Here is a 23,055-nt window from a genome sequence, read left to right on the forward strand (position 1 = left end):
ACCAAAAATTATTTACAAATTAATTTTGCAGAACAAAGTCTTTGCCTTTAGAAAAGTCTGAATTGCTGTAGATTACAATTTTTTCTTATAGAATATCATCCAATGTGTTTATAGAGTCTTAATTTTAAACCTTTATTCAAATTATATCAATTGAACACAATGTTATACTGCAAATATAGGGCAAACTTCATTTCAGGAAGTAGATACAAAATTTTAATCTGTTTTTTTAGTAAAGAGCTATTTAATACAGACTGCCCTTCTTGTTATAACCATAAAACCAATCTTTTCTTAAACAAGATAAATAGCTAATTTTCATATATTTTCATACACATTTTCACACACACGTGTGCCAAAATAACTCACACTTCTTTTACACTGGATTTATTTTAGACAAAACAGTGCCTGTCCTCTTGCTTTACATTTTGTTAACTCTCCAATAACATGTTTGGGGCTTACTCATTTCCCCTTTTCATTTCAAGTATTTTCACATTATAACCCCCAAAGACAGACTGACATCTGAGATCTCATAACATAAGCATCAAACCTACATGACCTGACTTCTAACTTTTAAAATCACAGAGCTAGAAGGAATTACAGGTAGTCATTAAGACATGCATCCTTATACGTAAGCAAGTTTTTACAGTTATTAATTGCAGTCTTCCCTCCATAATTTCATTATTCTTTGTCCTATTCACTGTGGAAAAAAGGGACAAATTACCATCATCTTTGCAACACTCTCATATATCTGACTTCTGTCATCTTCCTAGCCCTCATCTCTTTATGATTAAATAATTTTTTCAATCTTTCAATGCAGGTCATATTTTACAATTTTGTGATCATTCTTCATCCTTTTCTCTGAATTTGTCTGATGCCTTTATTTAAATGCATTGTCCAAACTGGGTTACTGCTCTGTTACCTTGACATTAACAAGCAGAGGAAAAGCAGTGTTTTATGACTTACATACTATATTCCCTGAATGCATAACAATTACTTTTGCCTTTTCCATTTGTGTCTTTCACTCACATTGTGATCCACCGCAGCCCCAAGATCCTTTTCTGAACTTCTGCTATTGAACTAGATATTTGTTTCCCATATTTGTCTAGTTAATTACTCCTGCCCAAGAATAACACATTACTCTCACTCCTACTCAATTTCATCTTACATTTTCAAGTTACTTAGTCAATTTTCTGAGGTCAGTTTGAATTCTCTGGTCTTCTCATGCCATCCAAGTCCATGTCACCTGAAAATAGAATGGGAGTATTCTTCAGATCGTTAGAAAAAAATCTGAACCAAGAACCAACGAATTGTCTCTGGTGAACCATACCTGTTTTTGTCTTTGTTGAAAAGCATTGATCATCATTTCCTGGCTTGTGAAACCTCCCCAGTCCTTCTGTATCCACGCTATGTCAGTGATTTAAAGAATTGCATCCTAGCATGGGTTCTGCTGGAAGAGACCTTTGAAGGCCAGCTAGACAAATGCCTAACGCTAACATAGATCATATTTTTTTTCAATTTGTTACATAGGTCAATACAGAAAGCCGTTATAAAGTCAAGATAAATCATGTTTATGTTCTCAAATCCTATTTTCCTGCTGTGAAAGGAAATTACATGGATTTTATTATTTTGTTTTGGATGTACTCATATCCTTGTTGTCTTCCAGTTCTAACAGCTTCAGTTACAGTAATTTCACGAATACAAGCCGCACCAATTTGACCAAAATTTTGGTGGAAACCCGGAAGTGCAGCCAATATTCCGGGGCAGCTAATACATTAACAAAATTCTAAAAGCTGCCAACACGGAAGTGAGAGCCCGCGGCAGCCCCAAGCCAAGCTGGAGCCCGGCCGGTCCCGGCAGAGGTGGGAAAGCCTGGCAGAGACGGGGCCAGCAGTGTGGGGGGCGGGCGGCAGAGCCTGAGCCAGTAGGGCGGGGCAGGGGGGGCGGCAGAGCCCGGGCCAGCAGGGCAGGGGAGCCTGGGAGAACTGGGGCTAGCAGTGCAGGGGAGCATGGCAGAAGCAGGAAGGCCGGTGGGTGGGGCTGCCTGGCAGCGGGGGAAGCCCAGCAGAATCGGGGCCAGCAGCGTGGGGGAGCCCGGCGGTGCGGGGGCCTGCAGTGCCGGCCAGGGCGAGGAAACGCGGCGGCGGTGCAGACGGGAGGGGGCGGCTGGCGAGCCCGGCGGCGGTGGCGGCAGCCCGCCGGCAGGGCTAGGGAACGCGGCGCGGCGCGGCCGGCGAGCCGGGCGGCGGCGGGCAGGGCTAGGGAACGCGGCGCGGCCGGCGAGCCGGGTGGCAGCGGGCAGGGCTAGGGAACGCGGCGCGGCGCGGCCGGCGAGCCGGGCAGCGGCGGGCAGGGCTAGGGAACGCGGCGCGGCCGGCGAGCCGGGCGGCGGCGGCGGCAGCCCGCCGGCAGGGCTAGGGAACGCGGCGCGGCCGGCGAGCCGGGCGGCGGCGGTGGCAGTCTGCCGGCAGGGCTAGGGAACGCGGCGCGGCGCGGCCGGCGAGCCGGGTGGCGGCGGGCAGGGCTAGGGAACGCGGCGCGGCGTGGCCGTCGAGCCGGGCGGCGGCAGCCCGCCGGCAGGGCTAGGGAACGCGGCGCGGCCAGCGAGCCGGGCGGTGGCGGCGGCAGCCCGCCGGCAGGGCTAGGGAACACGGCGCGGCGCGGCCGGCGAGCCAGGCGGCGGCGGCGGCAGCCTGCCGGCAGGGCTAGGGAACGCGGCGCGGCCGGCGAGCCGGGCGGCGGCGGGCAGGGCTAGGGAACGCGGCGCGGCGCGGCCGGCGAGCCGGGTGGCGGCGGCGGCAGCCCGCCGGCAGGGCTAGGGAACGCGGTGCGGCCGGCGAGCCGGGCGGCGGCAGCCCGCCGGCAGGGCTAGGGAACGCGGCAGCGGGGCGGTGCTGACGGGAGAGGGGGGCCAGCGAGCCTGGCGGCGGCGGCAGCACCACCCGGCCAGCCCCGCCGAGCCGTGGCGCTGAGCTGGGCTACCCGGCCCCGTCGGCAACCATGAGCGGGCCGAGCCTTCCTGGCCCCGCCCCGAGCCAGTGGCGGCCGGCGAGCCTGCCAGCGTCGGCAGCGGCTGGCCCGCCGGCAGGGCGAGTACATGAACGCAGCGGCGAGGCGGCCGGCATGCATGCCAGCGGCGGCAGTGGCTGGCCCGCCGGCAGGGCGAGTACGTGAACGCAGCGGTGACGCAGCCGGCATGCCTGCCAGCAGCGGCAGCGGCTGGCCCGCCGGCAGGGCGAGTACGTGAACGCAGCGGCGACGCGGCCGGCGTGCCTGCCAGCGGCGGCAGTGGCTGGCCCGCCGGCAGGGCGAGTACGTAAACGCAGCGGCGGGGCGGTGCTGACGGGAGAGGGGGGCCAGTGAGCCCGGCGGCGGCTGCAGCACCACCCAGCCGGCCCCGTCAGCAACCATGAGCGGGCCGAGCCTGCCTGGCCCCGCCCCGAGCCAGTAAAGCCCGCTATGCCGCGATCCTGTTACTAATTGGCCAATTTGTGAAAGCTGCGCACGGATTCTCGCGACGAACGAAAGTGCGGCTAATATTCGGGGTGCGGCTTATCTATTGACAAAGACAGCAACATTGTCGAGGCACCGGGGGTGCGGCTTATAATCCGTGCGGCTTGTATTCGTGAAACTACTGTACTTGTTCAAGCATTTTGTGAGAGCAGAAATTAAGTTATTCACTGAATCATACCCTGATCTTCCTTTCTCCTTATTTGAAGACAGGCATTGGCTCTCCATTCATGAACTTTTCAAGTTTCAAGCCTATTACATGGACTCCAGTGCAACACGAGTATCCAGTAGTTCATCATAAAGTTCTTAAAACTTATTAGGAAACTCATAATCCCTTGCTGACTTGATAAACTCTAATCTTTAAATTGTTCCATTTTCATTCAAAGTTCATGTTTTTACTTTACTGTACTACTCATTTTTCACTTGATCATGCTTGCAAGGACTAAGGCAGAATGTTATTATAAAATTTAACCTTCTGAGTATCAACCAGCAAAAGCTTTTTCTCTCCGCTGAGCAGCTGACCAATTCACCCTTTCCTTCACCCTTCCTGCGTTACAATTGCACTTCCAAATTGATTGATATGTCTTGGCAGATGAATCTTGTTTTGAGCTTTGACTTTTTAAAATTTTGTTCCTACATGTTCAGGTTATATTTATCACTCATCCTCAGCAGCCTGACCTAGTTTCTGCTTCCAGCTTTATTCTTTCTTGTGTTTAAGGTTCATGCACAGTTCATGTTTTAATCAACCTGATCTTTTACTGCATTTTCTCCCTTTTTCTTCACAGTGGGGTAGAATACACCTGTGGATGAATACTGTCATTGTATGTATTATTTGTAAGGCACATAATTATTTGTAACCCTTTAGCAACATTTTTCCTCACACGAGATCTTGCTTACCCATTCTGTGAATTTATCAAAGTCTACCTTCCGTTCCTCAGCTGCTATTCCTCCTTCTTGTCCTAAACAGTCATGAACCTTTTTCTAATGGCCACTCTTAAATGGACCTTTCAGCCTCAAATTCTCATATATTCCTCAGAGTAATCAACAAATATCTCTCCTTTACTTGCTTTCTGTACTTTTTGAATGAGAAACATTTTACCTGACACAATCCAAAGGTTTCCCAAGCAATCTGCTGCATTTATTTCCCAGCAGACATTCCTCATTATCTCCAGTTACATTCTACTTAATATAAAGGTTATTGCAATTTACACATCTTCTTTTATTTCCCCTCCATTCTTTTCTGCTTATAGTACAAACCTTGAAAATAAGATGCAATTTAAAACTGTATCTTGCACTTAAACAGTGAGGTTTTGGATAATTAATGTGTAGCATGTGTTTTGCTTGATGGGAGTAAACAGATCATTTCAGGATAGTATTTTCAGGATAGCTTCAGTCATTGACAGAGCCCATGAGATCTTGCAAACGAGGGAATTTCCTAGGCTACCAATATGGGATATGGCATTAGGGAGTGATCATGACAGCAAGCAAACCTAGGTAGCCCATGTGCCTGTCCACAGGCAATCTGGGGTTTGTCTACAGGATATGAACTCTGGAAACCAGTGGATTTGGAAGGAAGCCAGGCTGCTAGACACTCATGTTTATCCTGTTTAAACTCATTATAATCTCACTGAATTACGTGGAAGGAAGAACATTGAAGAGATCTGCTCCATTAAAAGCAAGCCCTTTTGCATGCAGCTAGGAAACGAAAGACACTTTTTAATACGAAGTCCCAAAATATACAGTAAGGTGCACCGGACTATAAGACGCACCCCCCAAGAGTTGGCAAATTTCGCAACTTTGTAGATCATATAAGGCACACCGGACTATAAGGTGCACTATTTTTTTGCAGCGAGGAGCCGCGGGGTACGCAACACAGTAATGAATTACTGACAGGTGCTCAATTTGCAAACATTTTTCAAAGATCGGTGTAGCCTTTAAATGCAGCCCTAGGTGCCCTCCCCGTGCAGCGGGCCCTGGCACTCCCGCCCACCCTCGGCACCGGTTGGCATGGCTCACAGCTCCCGGTTCCCACCACGCAGCCGTGCTGCGTCCCAGCTTCCCCTTGGCTGGCGGTGGCGCCACTTCTCAGCACTTTCCCGCGGCGTATTTTCGCCGCTTTCCTGCGGCGCTTTTTCGCTGCTTTTCCTGGGGCGCTTTTTCGCCGCTTTTCGGCACTTTCCAGCGGCACTTTGTCATTGCTTTTCGGCGCTTTCCTGGGGTGTTTTTTCTCCATTTTTTCGCAGAGCCTTTTCGCAGCTTTTTTGCCACTTTTCGGCGCTTTCCCGCAGTGCTTTTTCACCGCTTTTCGGCGCTTTCCTGTGGCGTTTTTCAGCGCTTTCCCATGGCCACGCTGCTTCCCCCGCTTCTCTCCGGCCGGCGGCTGTGCTGGTTCCCAGTTTCCCCCGCCTGGTGGCCGCGGCTCCCGCGGTTCCCGACTCCCCCCGCACAGCCGCAGCTCCTGCGGTTCCTGGCTCAGCTCGCAGCTAACACTTCCGTGTTCGCAATTTTCTGAACTTTGTGCATCAGATAAGGCACACCAGACTATAAGGCGCACTTCCGGGTTCGGGGGAAAATTTTAGTCAAAAAGGTGCGCCTTATAGACGTGAAATTACTGTAATTCTAGATAATTTTGCTAGCTTGACAGCTATGAGAAGAGAAAGGAAGGAAGGAAGGAAGGAAGGAAGGAAGGAAGGAAGGAAGGAAGGAAGGAAGGAAGGAAGGAAGGAAGGAAGGAAGGAAGGAAGGAAGGAAGGAAGGAAGGAAGGAAGGAAGGAAGGAAGGAAGGAAGGAAGGAAGGAAGGAAGGAAGGAAGGAAGGAAGGAAGGAAGGAAGGAAGGAAGGAAGGAAGGAAGGAAGGAAGGAAGGAAGGAAGGAAGGAAGGAAGGAAGGAAGGAAGGAAGGATGCAAAGACAAGGTAATTCTAACACACTAAATGTAAACACTATTTTATTTAAACATGTGGGTGGTTTATAGTTTATAAAGATACAGTATGACAACAAAGTAGTGATCTCATAAGATTAAAATTATCATGTACCAGCATACTGGCCAAATATCCTTAGCAGAAGCAGACATGGAAGCTGTCATTTCAAGTCAATGATTACTCATCAAGCATAATGCAAATGATAAAATGTAAAGTTTCCAAGAAGAAGTTAGATCCTGAGTAGACTTCTTGTATGCAATGACATAAACTCTGTCAGCATGAGTCTGAAATTAGCCCACTGAAGGCTTACTAAGGAGCTGCAGATACAGTGCCAATGGACAAGGTATTTCAAGGGAAGGAAACAATACCTCTCAAGCAGAACATAAAGAGTCTTCTTTTTCTTATTATATATGCAGCACAAATTGGCTGTACAACAGAGCCCCAAAAATCCCTATTCTCTATCAGATCATACATAGGGCTTGAAATTACATCTTAGTACTCCAGCTTTTGTTCTAGTAAAAGTGTTTTGACATGCTGAGTATTTAAAAAAAATAAATAAACTTGACTTGATATAACCAATATCTTGAATTCTGTTGGCATCTGTAAAATTTTGGAATGAACAAATGTGAAAAACAAAAATTGGCCCATATATCATAATAAGGTCTTCTTTTCAAGAATAGTAAATCAAGCTTTTTGACCTTCAACATCTAATTTTTAGATATAATAAGTGAAAAGAATTTTTAAATCTTAAGTATCTTTAGGGGTATAAAGCTTTAAAGAATATAACCACCTGCACCATAAAACCCTCAACAGTTTGGGGACCTCAAGAGCCTACTCTTTAGGGTAAGCACTCCTTTGCAGGAAACAGAAAAATGGGGAGGATGCAAGAGATGAGCCTGTGTTTTCCAGAAACTACTTAAGATATCTCAGTGGTAAATAACATGTATATGCACTTGTATTAGTGATATCGAGATTAGCTTAGTGCTAAAATATTAAAACACCTCAGTCTAAAATGGCTCCTTCTGTGTACTGAACATAGAGAAGCCTTTTCTTGCAGGTGCCTCCAGGAATTTATAAGAACTTAGGTTAACTTAGACTTATCTAAGCTACTGAAGATGTCTTGTATCAATAACAACCTCTTTCCTTTAATTGCACTGATACCTTATGCAGTGCATTATTCGTCAGTAACCTGTTGAATCATGTGTTTGTATGTAAATTTTTAGCTGTTGGGTCATGGACTCTTGGTGTATCTACTATTGATTTCTGATACTCTAATGGTCACAGAGCAGGATTAGGGTTTATCAGAATGACTACAGGGGTTGAGAAGATTTACATAGACTATCTTCACTGCATATGTGAGAAGAGCCCACTATAGCAATGCAGTGAATTATATAACAGGGAATATATTATATAACAGTGAATTATATGCAGGAAATTATATAGCCAGTTAACTGCATGTCACTGAGGTGAGGGTTGCCTTCTTGTCCTCATAGAGCGCCCCTGATCCCACTGTCAGGAGAAGTAATGGTGCTGAAATTGTTGTTCTTCCATCAAATAGGAAAGAAGAGCTCCATCATGGTTTATGAGCCCTTTGCTCTCTGTTGTAGACAATAGGTGCTGGTTAGACATTTTAGTCTCTTTCCCCTGGAGCCAATTTTAATCGTGAGCACAGAGCAATCCTTTATTTTGACCTATTACTAAAAGGTTCTGAAAGTGCCAAAAAGTGCTTTAATCACACAGTTTATAATTTGAAACACCTGTAGCATATCCAGCTTTTTGTGAAGCTCCCCAAATCACACCCTAGTTCTTGAGATTAGATTCCTTCAGCTGCTGTACTTTTCCAAGAAAAGTGCTCATCCTTATTGCCAGCCCTAAGCACTTCTGTAACCTTTCATTTTTTTAAAATTATGGCTTAAGCACAATAAAATTAAGTCTTTTAAGGCCAAGAAAGAAAGAAAGAAAGAAGAGGAAATGAAAGTAGAAGAGCAACATGTGGCTATCTATCCACTGAAACAGAAAGCAGAACTGCTTGAAAAAGCCGTAAGAAGCTGTACAGCAAGAAGCATGCATACTAAAAGCTATGGAACAGCTAGATAAAACAGTTAAACAAAGGAAAGGAAGCATAGGAGCAAGCAGGCAGACTATAATGGTAGAGTGTTCATATACTCAGAATCACGCATATTTTACAAATAAAGAGCTTATAAAGCATAATTTTTGCATAAGTAGGAAATCAAACTAAGCTCCTATTAGAAATGGAGTCTTGCTCCCAGGTTCTTGCCTGTCATAATGGCTCCAACTCCACATCCCTAGTGGGCCCATAAAAACAAGAGGCACCAGTACTGTGATATCCTAGACAAAAGCATGTGCTGAGGCACGAGCCATATCCATCACTTTCTTCTAGCTGGGCCAAGCATCAACATTCATTACAAGGGTGGTAACACAACTGTCTTTTGAACTTGTCTTCCAGTTTGGCTTGAGGTGAGGAGAGAGGTCACATCTAAGACACAGTTTGCATATTTTTCTTTTAAAAAAGAACATTAAATGTTCACTAAAAACCTTAGTGTTCCCAAAATAACTTTCTACTATCACAGATAACAAAACCCTTCAGTACAGGTACTACACACAGTACAGAATAAAAGAATACAGTAATTTCACTACTATAAGGCGCACCCTTTTGACTAAAATTTTCCCTCAAACCTGGAAATGCGCCTTATAATCCGGTGCGCCTTATATGATGGACAAAGTTCGGAAATTTGCGAACACGGAAGTGTGAGTTGTGAGCCATGGGAGGAGCCGGCAGTGGTCACGGCAGCTGGTTGGAGGCGGGCCCAGGGGCCCACAGCACCGTCCCTACCAGGTGAATGCGGGCCAGGGGGCCCACGGTACAACCCCTCCTGGGTCCAGGCAGTCCCGGGGGCCCATGGCTGCCGGGTGGGGGTGGGCCCGGGGGCCAATGGCTGCCGGGCTGTGGCGGGGCCTTGGCCAGTAACCGCACAGAGGAAGATGGAGGCGGAGCCTCACTGCAAAAAAAAAGCGCGCCTTATAGTCCGGTGTGCCTTGTCGTGAAATTACTGTAATTTTATTCTATCCAGGGATGGTTACCCACAGGTAATGTATCAGTTTTAGAATACTGCTGTGTGGCTATTATTAAAAACTATACCATTCTTTCATTCCTTCTGACTATTATATGCTTGTCTCAGAGTTTCATCACCAGTGTAAGAAAAATGTTTGATTTTATACTGTGCAGCAGGACTTGACTCCTTGGAGCCTGATCTGGTCTTACAGCCTGAGAAAAATGAAATTTTGCATAAAGAGAAACAGTTATAAGAGACCTTTGACATGCCAAGGAGACTTCACTACAGAGACTCAAATGCATGTGATAAATAGAGATACAAAAATGGAGGAATTATCCCACATGCAAGTAATTCTGCCTTTGATTTGGGATTTGGGGATTTCATTGTGTCTAATGGTTAAGCATCTACTGGTTGGATCAGTCTTCCTCAAGTAAAGGAGACAGCAATAGAGGGGGGTATAAGTGCTTTTGAAGATATCCAAACCTAAGCTCTAATTCACCAAAAGTAAGTACTTAGTGATTGGTATTAAGAAATTTTAAAATTAATTTTAGATTGAGTGGATCTCCCTCTGGAGGTCTTGAAAAGCACCTAAACTTTCCCCTATATCTAGGAAAGAAATTAATTTATTATAAATTTTATTTATTTATTTATTTATTTGTTTGAAAAATTGAGAGATAGAGAGAGAGAGAGAGAGAAAGAAAGAGAGAGATATGCAATTAGGATGAAGACCCAAGTGCTGGAGATACAAAAATGTAAGTACCCTTTCTTTGGTGATGTAGAATTTGGGAAAAGTTTCTGAATGAAAAATGGAAACAGCAAGCTAGCACCATTGTGAACAAAATAATGTTCCATTTCTTTATTTCTAAACTTTCTTGCCACTGGAGATATCTGTAAGAAAGCATCCACGAAGGTAAAAGAAATACCTTTCCAATATAAACAACTGATAAATTAGGTCTGTATTAAAGACAGTGGCATTGATATAGTCTTTATCTGAGGTTTTGCAAAACTTCTCATTCCTTCTCCCATCTGCATGTAAGACAGCACATTAACTTTTCCTAATAAGTTTCCAAAGCTTTGTGTTAGTGTATACTACAAGAAAAGAAAAGAAAAGAAAAGAAAAGAAAAGAAAAGAAAAGAAAAGAAAAAGAAAAGAAAAGAAAAGAAAAGAAAAGAAAAGAAAAAGAAAAGAAAAGAAAAGAAAAGAAAAGAAAAGAAAAGAAAAGAAAAGAACTAATAAGTTAGCAGGGATAGAGTACACAAGCAACGAAAGAGCTGATAAACAAACTACTGTGCCCCGAGGCAGTTTCTGTAGTGAAAAAGAAATGCTTGGCCTGAACTCAACTATACAGATGTAATGCCAAAAATGAAGTAACTCCTGGCTTTAAAGCCCCTGAGAGTCACTACAACGCTTCTCCAGACTTCAGATTACACTGTAATTTATTTTCCAGTGATTCTGTAGTGAGTAAATCGGTAACTGCCATTAAGGAAATGGAGTTGGTTTCCTGTTCCTGAAACAGATTACTCACAAGACCCTGGATCAGTCACAATGCAGTACTGGAAAAGATTAAATTATTTTTTGAGTGTATACTTATCAATACTGGAATATTAAGCCAGAGGATAGTGATGGAACTAATGATGGAACCAATTTTAAGGCTGACAGTAGAGAGGTTATAAGTGAGGTATGATACCTATAACACAGGAAGGATGCGTGTAAGTTAGCAACATTTAAGACAAGAAATAAATGTTTCCCAGTCCACAAAAAGAAGCTATTGAGGCTTTTGAATCACCTATGAAACAATTAAAAGACCTAACTTCCTGAAGGTATACTTACCAAGGAGAAAACGATAATGCAGAATGCAACAGGAACTTCTAGCCAAATACTGACCTGAAAGGAGAGTGTATGTTTTGTCATATTATCCATGAGTTAGTTATTTAATAAATAAAATCCTTAAGCATTTGCATTTATTTAAATATTCTATATGAGTTTAAGCATTTATTCCACATATTAAGATTAGTTATCTGATACAGAAATTATCTGATATGTGATAATCTAAACCAACCAATATTTCTCCTGGTTTTGGAATTGCATGGTTGTATCCTTATCCATCTCCAACACATTTTTGTAACAGGGTATACAAAGTCATTTTTAGGTGCTATTACTATGCTGTTTGTTTTATAAGCAGACAGAAAAGAGAAAAATTGTATCTATTCTCAGTATCTGTTCCTATAATATACAGGAAGTATGAGTTTTAAATCTCTCTTCTCTGTGTCCTCCTTAGAGTCTATGCACTGGGGAGCCAAGGGAATGCTACTCATGACAGTGGCTGTTTTACTGTACAGACAACAGAGGAAATTCAGGAAAACGGGCTTCCCCAGCTTAAAATCATTTTCTGGAGGTAGAAGGGGAAATGAGGGGAAACTTCAAAAGGTCCATACTTAACACAAAAGCCATTGGTAATGCTGAGAATAAAGTCCTTGTTCAGGGATCTTACAGTTCTAGAAGCTGAGATGGTTGGACTTGCCAAGAGCAGAAACCATAATGATCTCTTAGAGCGACTAAATCTAGGGTGGAAATTTCCCTTCCAGGCTTTTACAACCAGCTGAAACAAACAGCTTCTTGCAGAAAAAGACAGACACACGTGGACATGTCCTTCATCACATTCTGGCTGGCTGTGAGAGCCCGGAGTTGGGGGTTGTGCAAAGGTGGCCCTTCTGGTGTCAGAAGATCTTGTTAGAACCTATAAACTCATAATCGTATTTGTACTCAGCACTTCCTACTTCTCATGTCCTTCCTTTGCTAGAGAACAAATTTAACTTGTCTTTTGAAATCTCATTACCACAAAAATTTCTCCTTCCTGCGTCAGCTAGGCCTTACCAGCTGACAAAGAGAGAAAACAAGTTTTAATAAAAAGTAGGATTATTAAACTGGAAGTTGTTTACACAGAGACAGGTGTACCCAAGTTAGAGCATGCATTGCAAGCTGCCCAGCTGCTGCTCTGCCATCAAGCTCTGTATGTGGCAATTGCCCAGATTTTGGGGCTAGTAGATCAGATACAGTCTGGCAGGTGATGAAATGCATTGCAAGCAAAAGGAAGTGATGGGGTGGCACAGATAAAACTGTAGCAGTGTTAATGTAACAGAGCAAGCAAAATAAGCTTAAAAACACAATGCATCCCAGTGTGTAGAAAGCTTAGCTTCACTCCAGCAGAAGGATATTCTGGTTAATTCATGCAATCATTTTGCTATCACTTGTCATGCCTGCTCCAAATAACAGAAAGGCTCAAAGTACTTTTTTACATCTCTGACAGAAGATACTGAATATTAATAAGAGCCACAACAAGGGACCATTCAGGAAGCCATCTCGCTAACTGGCATTCCAAAAATTCCCTCTTGTTATTTTAAACAAAGACATCAGCTATAGTGAAGACATCTATCTGACGTGCTATGAGACATATGCATTACATGGAAGGAAAACACAGGGTAACTCAAGTGTCTTCTGAGGAAAGGATTGCCATGCAGAACTGATGGTATTTCTCTGCAACTAGCCTGTGTGCCTTAGTTTGCTGTCCTTCGTGTACACTGGGAATGAAATGTAAGGAGGCTGATAATGGGAACATGAAATCAAACAATATAAAATAATTTGATTCCTCAAAAGAATTATGTAGGAAATGTAATGCTTGGTTCCTTTCAGGCTCTGTTGATTTTAGCTTATTATTTATAAGGCTAAAAGCTGCTTCCAGGAAGAAATGGAGATGAATACACTGTTAACAATCTAAGGATTATTCTCAGACTGACTCAAACCCAAAAAGGTCAGAGATGTGAGAAACACAGTCTGCTTTTCTAAGACAAACTGAGAGTTAACTGTGCTGGGAGGAACTCACTGAAAGAGAGGAGAAACACATACACAGAAATGCTCAGATTTTTTTTTAAAGAGTGATGTACAAAGTAACTGTTTTCTACAGCAAAGGTAGCCAAAAATAGTGAAGTCAAAAACTGGCACAAAGAGCACCCTTATACATACATCCAATTAAATCCCCAAATAATTGTTTCCAAGAGAAATAAGACTATTATGCCTAAAGTATATACTTACTGTAGGTGTTATCTTTGTTAATCAGAAGTCAATAGGACCTTACATTTGCACTTAACTTCCTGTGGCTTTATGATTTCAATGGGAAATTTGACAACAAAAAAACCAATTTACAATTCGGTATTATGTTGGTGTGTACTGCAAAAAGTGGAAATCTCACTGATCTGTGAGATTCTTCAGACTTTTATAAAACCCATCCATCAAGAAAGATAATGTTCAAAATAGGAACCTACCTAATTAGGTATGTGCCAGTTAAAATAATTACATACACAAAGAGGTACTGAAGCGATGGGTGATAGTGAAAGCAAATAACACTATCTTCGCTCAATCCTGTAACCATTAAAACTGTGGAGAGTAATATTTTTCAGAAGAATTCATATAGATAACTCCAGCTCTAAGTGAAAGATTAATCTCTTCAATAAATCATCCTGAAGTTAATTATTCCCAACTGACTTAAAAGACCCATGCTGAAGCAGCAGTTTTTAATTGCATTTTAAGTGATTCGTTCCTTTACACAGTCATTACATGTATGTATGATCAGTTCCATAGATGACCAAAATGTTAATTAGTGAAGGCTTTTGAGTTCACGTGTCAGTTTGCCCACACCACTGTATTGCCTGAAACCAGGCTTCAAGCAAGGATCTTGTGCAGTCAACAGCTCATGATCTGCTATGTTAACTGCATTTTGTAGCATTCTGTATTTATTTGCTACTGTCAAACAAATTCGGAGCAGAGGCAGCTTCAGATTTCAAAGTGGACTTTTTCCCCAGGAACTTACTTTTCAGGGTGAATACAAACATTTTATTCTTTCAATTAACAGTTATGACTGAGTATTCTAGGTTTGTCTGCTTTTCAGAACTTTTTATAATATAGTGCAATCTCTCTTAATAGGGAAATCTCTTCCTGTTTTTGACACAACAGAACTTGCAATGAGTAGATTGCATCTTTTAGTTTATTGGAAGAAGGGGTCAAAGCTGGGGATTGAAAGGGTTAGAAACTGTCCTTTTGGACAAGTCTAAATATTGCTCCATTTGAAAATGGTATGAAAAACAACTTGCAGTGCATGAACCCGAGGTTTAAAGTGCAAATACTTTTGAAGAGCTGTCTAGTCTTATATACTGCCCTAGATACTTGCTATATGCGTATCTGAGACAGGACAATAAAAGGCTTTTGGTCTGATCCAGTTCAGCTCCTCACTTCCAGACCATAAATTGCAGGAGTGTGTATAAAGGAATCAATGTAACTACATTCATGAGCTCTACAAGCAACAAAGAGAACATGACAAACCACCACGACGATGAAAATAGCATAAGACTGACCAGAGGCCGGAAATGGCAAGGAATGACCAACTAGACAGGGCTCCTTACCCTGGGAAAGTGAAGATCTAGGGGGACAACATGACAGAAGGCTAAAAAATAAGCCATGTCAGGAAGAAGGTGAATGAGGAATGATTCTCTTTCTATATAAGAACTAGTGGTTGTTATGTGGCAGGTTGAAAGCAAAAAGGGGAATGAAGCCCTTTAACATGATATCGCTAAAGTCTTAGAATTCTCTGCTGCTAGATGCTGAAGATTGCACAGGTTCACAGGTGTTTGAAAAGTAACCACATAAAATAATGAACTAGAAATCCATCAAGCATTATAAGATATAAGGACAAAGCCACTTGTTTAGAATCTGAGAATGGGAGTAGGAAATACCATTACATGTTTGCTTTACATTTGTGTGCTCTGCAGTCTTCCCTTGCTTCTCCCCTTCTTGCCTAAACTTCCTTATTGCTCACTTGGAGAGAGACAATACTGGGCTAAATGAACCTGTTACCTGACCTGGCACACTTTTTCTAGAAGCCCCTTGTTTGACTCACAATTCTCTTCATTTGTTTTTTCCCCTGAACTACACAAACCATTGAACAGTTCAGTACTTAAAATTTCAGAAGGTAAAAAGAGTAGCATGTCCTTCTTTGTCACAACACATTTGGAACTTTCTCCTCAGCCATTTGGCTTCAGCTCTAAGAATCCAAAGAATTGTAAGAGATATGGACAGATGAAAAATTGAAAGATGCCAGTGGCATCTTTAAAACAAATCCACACAAAAATGCCAATGTCCTTGACTTAGGGCTAGGGATGTTCATGAAGACTCTGTGGTACCTCTCAGCCCTACAGCTCCTAATTAGGTCATGGGCATCCTTGCCCACTCCTACCCCAGCCCAGGTTCAGTCTCTGCTGGGATCGTACTTCACTTTGCTAAGCCCTGCAGTATGGTTGGCACATGCTGCTCTGGGGTACAGGGCTCTGGAATGCATTGCACTCAGCAGCAGCAAGGCCCCAGGGACTCTGCTGGAAATGTCGGCTTCACTAATGCTGTCAGGAGTGAAGGGGAAGGCAATTAGGGTAACCCTAAGCTCCCACAAAAATTGCAGGGTAGTGATGTTACTGACAATTAAAGGAGAGAAAAGAGGACTCTGAGAATGGGAATGGCACAGAAAGCCAAGCTCTTTGTCCATCCATACAACAGAATGGTTCTGCTGTTAATAAGTCAGAATAAATTCTGATTTTCAATGCTCCAGTAAATGTTTATATACTGTAAAGGTTTACAAAGAAATAATTGTGTCAATGTTCTTCCTGGTTACGCACCCGCATCTTCTAATGAAAAAAATAGATTACAATGTCTTTGTTGTACTACATTGTTCTATAACTGAGAATTAGGTTGTGTTTCATTTTAAGTATTTCCAAAAGATACAGATAATTACAGCTCTTACTAACAGCACTGAGGCAAATGTGAATTCTCAGGTGGCTTTTAAGCCCATCTCAGCATGTTTGATGCAGAAACAAATATTAAAAGTACTCTAGTATTTTTTGCCAATGCTTTCCTGAATAAATTCTATTAAAAATATAGATTCTTTTGGTCTTTCATGCAGGTAGCATAATGAAAACAATTTTAATCTTAAAATTACTCATTGAGATGCCAAAGATTAAATTGAGATATCAACTAACAATCCTTTTCTCATTTACTTGCAGTTGGTCATACCAACCTTCAGAAAATATATGTGAAGTAAGTTCATCTCTATATTTCCATTACTGTGTTTGACACAATTTGGCAGATTTTTACTCAGTTGCAAAAATGGTGGGGCATACACATTCAGAATTATATGTTATCCCCAGCAACTGAAGGGCAGCAATATTAAAAAAAATGTTATTTTCTTCAATAAATGAAGGAAAACTGCATGCATTATGGAAATGAAAATTTAGTACAATATTTGACTAGCAAAGGACAGTCCAGCTCCTTTTCAGCTACTTCACAAAGATATTCTACCATATGAAACAATATCTAAAGTAGAAATTCTTGAGCTGAAGAAAAGGCAAATGAAACAGAGAAGAGAGAACTAAAGTCTGCAGCAAAATATTGCCTCTAAGGGAAGATTTTTTTTTTGTTATCCAGAAAAACACTTGAATAATTACTCATCAGTTCTTCAAACTGGAAATTTGCAAAAAGTTGTTGAGTTTTCAGTAGTATAAAGAGCTAAAGCTCTTCAGGGTCTCAATTGCATCCTTGGAGGAGCTATAAAAAATGAAAACATGCAGATTGTTCCAATCTATGAGAACACCTTCCTTTACCACTTATTTATCAAATTGAATAAACTACCAGTGATGACCATTGGAAAGTTTCAGATAAATAAAATATGCTCAAAAGTGGGAAAAAAATTGTACTATCAGGTAGCTGCAGCTTTGCTGGGTGAGCTAATTATTCATGCAGAGACATTTTCTACATCTGTCACTTCAGACAGTAATGGCTTCTAATTCTAGAAAGCCATTTGCCTAGAGCATGGGTTGCTATTGCTCTAACTTAGCAACAAACCCAGTGCAACCTCCAGTTCTTCAGCTGAACAAAGACACTTGGCTCTCACCAAGCATCTCTGTCACCAGCACATCTTTATATGCCTCACATGCAGAGCACTTAACCATGGAATGGTTGGCTCAGAACATTGTTAGGTTAATACAGTTTACCTTCCCTGTCCTGGTAGCAACATTTTCAACAGAAACAGGCCAGACCTGACACTGCTATACAAGCATGCCTGGTTTACAGGTAATGTTCAGTCCATGCCCAGTTTTGCAGCTCCAGCATAACTCTGTGTTATTCATTCTTATATCCTTCATGCCTTAGCACTTCAGCAGCTATATACTATTCAAGGAAGTATATATACATTCAAGGAAGTCTTTGCAATCTACTTTTCACAAAAGCATCTTTCTTTAAGCTCAGGCCTCATTTCCACTATAGCCAGAGTGAATTTTAAACCTAGGCTTCAGAATAAACATGTCTGCACACATTTCCTACATGCAGGTGAATGCAAGCTGAAGTAGGAGTTCAGGAAAAAGGATAAGGTGGTGTTCTGTGGAAATTGTTTCTCTGGAGTCTGTCACCAAAGCTCATCCTCTTTGCTCCTGCCCCATACAAAAGAGAGCCTTTTGAAGACTGAAGTGACATTTGCTTTCTTCCAGTCTCAGGTACCTTTCCTGATTACCATAACCTTTCAAAGATGATCATGAGTGACTTTGCTGTGGTATCTACCAGCTCTCTCAGCCCTCCTGGATGCATCCTGTCAGGGCTCATGGACTTGTGGATGTCCAGTTTGCTGGGTGTTCTCTAAACCAAACCTCCTTGGCCGCAGGAAAGTCCTTCAATATTACTTTACCCTGGTCTCCTGGTCCAGTCATTCCTGAGGACTGGTCTAGCCAGTGAAGATGGACACAAAGATTGAGCTCAGTTACTCTGCTTTCTCTGAACCCTCTGTTACCAGGATCCCCTCTCCATTTAGTAACAGAACCCATTACCCTTAGTCATTAATGATGTATTTGAAAAAGCCCTTCTTGTTGTCCTTGACATCTTTGGCTGGATTTAGTTCCAGATGGACTTGGTCTTCCTTGTTTCATGTCGCTTAACCTGACAACTTCTATATATTCATTTCAAGGGGCCCAACTCTGGTTCCACTCCTGTTTATTTACTGCTTACGCTTGAGCAATGACAGGAGTTCCCTGTTCATCTATGCAGGTTTCTTGCCCCCTTTGCCAATTTCTTGTTCATCAGGATGCATTCCTCTTGAGCCTGGAGAAAGTGATCCTAGAAATCAACGTTCCCTGCAGGGCCCATTCCTATGGGGTTCTTCCACAAGATCCCTGAAGATGCTAAAGTCAGCTGTCCTCAAGTCCATGGGCAATCTTACTTGCTGCCCTGCTTCCTCCTCACCCAATGCTGAACCTCCACAGTCTCATGGCCACAACAGCTAAGACTGCTCCCAGCCTTAACATCTCCATCAAGGCCTTCCCTGTTGGTTAGTATGAGGTTAAGCAGCACACCGTTCCTCGTGGGATCCTCCACGACCTGGCATAAGAAGTTGTCATCAGTGCTTTCCAGGAACCCTCCGGACTCTTTGTGATTCTCTGGACTGTGTAGCTTCTCCAGCAGATGCCAGGGTAGATAAATCCCCCACAAGAACCATTGCCTGTGACTTTGAGGCAGCTTCCAGCCCCATCCCCTTCCTCCTCTTCCTCCAGCGTCACCCTTTCTAGTCTGCCCTTTTATCCCAACCCACAAGCTCTTTTCATATAAAAATAAAAAGTACTGTGTAGTTTTTTCTGCATACAAAAAAGAAGAACATTCAAAGCATTTCTTCTCATGATCTTTCCTTAGAGAAAGCAAATCAGCAAAGCATAGTGCCTTTGCACAGTACATTTACAGCATACAGTTCCTTATTAAACTCACACAGTGCTTTGCCACATACTTAATCGGTTTGTGATACAGTACTCTGACAGCTCTGTGGGCTTTACTGAGATTCTCATGATTTTCTTATTCTGAAATTATTGTCCTGAGTTTGAGAAATGTCTGTGGGATACATACTTCATCTTGATGAAAACATGCAGTATTAAGCAACTGCTGTTCCAGAAGACAAATGCTCTGACCACAGGAAAAGTTTCCTGCTTGATTGAAACCAGTTTATTTAGAACTACCTCTTCTGGTATTCCCTATAAAGGGAATGGCTTGCTGATTTCAGACAGTAACTTTTTTATTTCTCTTTGCTGCTCTTAAAATTAAAAGTAATTTCACATTGTCTAAGGATGCTAATTTAAAGAAACATTTCTTCCTCTAATTCCCTCTAATTTAATGCTGAAAATGAAAAATTGGAAACTATTTAAGACAGTATCAAAGGGAAAATGGAGAGCATGACTGTGTGGGTTATAATGAGAGAATTATAGCCAAGATCCTGTTTAACACTACAATGGGTCTTTCTTGAAGAGTAACCTGATGAACACAAAGAAAGAGAAAAGCTACTACAACCTATTGTTTTTAATTTTAAGTGTTTGTTATTTATACAGACAGTATCAGCCTTCACACACCATGAATTTTTGGGGTGGGTAGGCAAAGTGTGCAGCCTCTAGGAACAGAGAGGCTGTCAGTGATAGCACTCTTACTTGGCCACAAGCCTTTACCACAGCTGAATTCCACACTAGCCATCTGATTTCCATACCAGTTCATACATACTAGAAGCACGGCCTCAGAAAAAAGCAGATACTGACTCCAGTGAGCGCAAGTCCAAGTAAGAACAAAGGAATGACCTGTGTGCCATGTGTGTAATTCTCCAAAATGTGTATCAGTAATGTTCTTAGGTAACTCTGTAAATGGAGTTTAGGAATAACAGTATTTAATGAAGAAGCAACTTTTAAATGTGTTGAAAGCATGCTAGGAAAGATCTTACAAAATACTCCTCTGGTATCCATCTAAGTATTCTTGTACATATACCACAATAGATAGCAAGAGACTAAACAGTCTAAAACACAAAGTAATATGATGGCATAAATTCACACTAGCTGCATAATAAAACACCTTTTTGTATTTCTAAATCCTAGGTTACAGGTTCAGCAAATAACTGCAGATGTAAAGTCCTGAAAGTAAAAAAGAGAATACTGTTTTTGTCTAAGTTCTCATTAATATCCTGTGGTGACAGCGCATTTTGTTGAGATCAACAGGAGTTACAGCCATCAGTACATCCTGGGACAGGATCCAGATAGTTGCTATTAAAAATCATAGATATAAAGTCTAAAATGGAAAGAGAAGGCTATACCAATCTGTATAAATCAAAACTATAAATTCCAAATACTGTCCTAACTACATTGTATAAATGTAATAAGGTAAGAAAAAAGAACACAAAACAAGTAGTAGTCAGCATGATTACAAATGAAATTATTTAATTTTATTTGGAACAACGTGAAACTTTGGACAGATTCTTTACTGGATGGAATTTGTAGGCTTGTTAGCTCAGGAAAAGTATAAACATTTTGCTCATCAGGTCTCTTAGGAATAATTATCAATTTCCCTTCCAAAGCTAATAAAAATACATGAGCAACAAGTATTTTTTTTCAATCAGGTCTGGCCAATTTAGATCTGGTGTTTACAAGCCTGTGTAATTACTGATGCTGCCTTCTCAAAAATCTCAGCTCCCTGGGGAAGGTCCAAAGGACTGGAAAAAAACATGGACTGTTTGAACTGTGGTTAAAAGTAAATTGGGTAATTTAGGAACTTTAGGCCTGCCAAACAGACAATCAATGCTTAGGCATCCATTCATGAGGTTGAAAACTACCTATCCAATGTAATAACTAGGGAAAATGATACTGAACCTTTGTGTCACAGTGATGTCCATCAACGCTAATGTGTAGAAAATAGATCCACTTTTACTAGACTTTGTTCCTCGGTTGTTAGAAGTTAAACTGTGGCATAACGTTTAATAAGAAAATATCTTAGGCACTCCCATGCATTTTGACTGATAATTGGGACAGAATTCTGGGAACAGAATACAGGTGCTCCCAGTCATTGTTTACTGAACATAAACTCCAGCGACACTTAAACCTCTGGGCCTGCTAATTCAAACCTTGAAGAAATGAATGGAAAAAAACAGAAGATAGGACAATGTTACTTTTCTTTGGTGAATTCCCATATTAGAATGAGAAGTATCTGAAATCAGAAGTTCAAAAGACTTTGATAAATTAAAGAGGATTTAGAGAAGAGACCAAAGGAGTGAAAAACATGCCTTACTGACAGACCACAGAAGCTCATTCTGTTTAGATATGCTTCTCCTGACACTAATAACTCCATTATGCTGTGAGCCCATTCTGGGAGCTGATCCAGCTGAAAGTAGGCTTGCCTTTTTCTGTTTGATTGTTTTAAGGTTTCCATCTACACTAGGTCCCTGAACTGGTCCACTCCATCGCCACACCAGCAGTGCCAACACAAGACTGGCTATAGGGACAAGTGGCAGGGAACTGAAGGAAATCACAAGAGAGTTCATCCCCAGTCTTGATCAATGGAACTAATTCTGTACATATCCTCCTGCAGAACACTCACTGCAGCCTCATGGTGTCAATGAAGAAGACAGTGCAGACCCTCTGGAGGAAAGATTGAAAGACTCTGTTAGGGGAAGCCCTAGAGGGTATGCCATGTTGAACAGCAGACCATATGATCAGGACATTTCTTTCTGTCCTCAAACACTAGGAGGTGATGTGTGGGAAAACATCCAATCTGATCATTGTCAAGCTGAAACTTCTCTTCTAGAAAAAGAAACGCTGGTGCATTTGTTTACATATATTCTTAATCTAACATTTTCTAAAGAAATTGGACTTTTTGGCTCAGTCACCTGCAGGTGAGTGGTCTTCAGTCTCTTGCATGATACAAATGAGTCCAAGAGGATGAACCTGTTAGTGCTCCAGCAAAACTGATAAAGTTATAATTCTCACCTTAAACAGAAAAGGTGCCTTTACCCAGTGCAAATATAGTTTATACAGCACTTTTAATTCTTTATTTAGACCAGAAAATTTTAAAGAACTGTAAAACTCTTTTTAAGTGAGTTGTCCTTATTGCCCCTTTAGTGCCATGGCAGATAAACTATTAGATGGACTACTGTAAACAGCTGAATCCCTCCCATATTCCAGCCATACCTTGAGACGGCAGATAAAGTGCAGACTGTGAAAGCAAAGCCTGGAAATAAGTGGGTCAGAAGTCTGGTGAAGAAGAAGTGCCAATTCGTGGCTGCTGGGCTGCACAGAGCATACCAGAATACAAATGCTGCCCCTTTATTCAGACAAGGCAGCAGCAGCAGGACCGTGCTGGCTCAGGGACCCCTGCACTACCTTGTCACAGCCAGAAGGGAGCAAGGCACAGGGGGCAGCTGTGGTCAGGGGTAATCCTGGGGACTCAGCTGCCCACCTGTAAAGGTGGCAACCGTACTGCTCAGTTAGTAGCTTGTCTTCATTTTATTCTGTTTTCACTTAGAGTTAGGATTAAAAACAGGAAGGAGACAATTTTTTTATGTTTAGGCTTGGTTGTTTACTTAATCTTATCTAAACCATAGAGAGTTCTGTAACACTTCCAGCTACTAGCTAAACACAAGTAAAATGGAGGTCTCAACCTAGTTAGTTATAAGGTCTTTT

At 42.1% G+C, this 23,055-nt stretch overlaps 1 long non-coding RNA gene across 1 annotated transcript; it reads right to left on the minus strand.

The window, feature by feature from the left end:
• Nucleotides 1-230: 230 nt before the first annotated feature.
• Nucleotides 231-22,643, minus strand: LOC116992566. Its single transcript, XR_004417073.1, has 3 exons — nucleotides 22,564-22,643; nucleotides 11,330-11,383; nucleotides 231-1,240 (listed from the first exon to the last, which is right to left on the minus strand). It is a non-coding gene; the product is annotated as an uncharacterized LOC116992566 (long non-coding RNA).
• Nucleotides 22,644-23,055: the final 412 nt, after the last annotated feature.

The sequence above is a fragment of the Catharus ustulatus genome, chromosome 2 (assembly GCF_009819885.2).
Source record: "Catharus ustulatus isolate bCatUst1 chromosome 2, bCatUst1.pri.v2, whole genome shotgun sequence".
In the NCBI taxonomy this organism is placed as follows: Eukaryota; Metazoa; Chordata; class Aves; order Passeriformes; family Turdidae; genus Catharus; species Catharus ustulatus.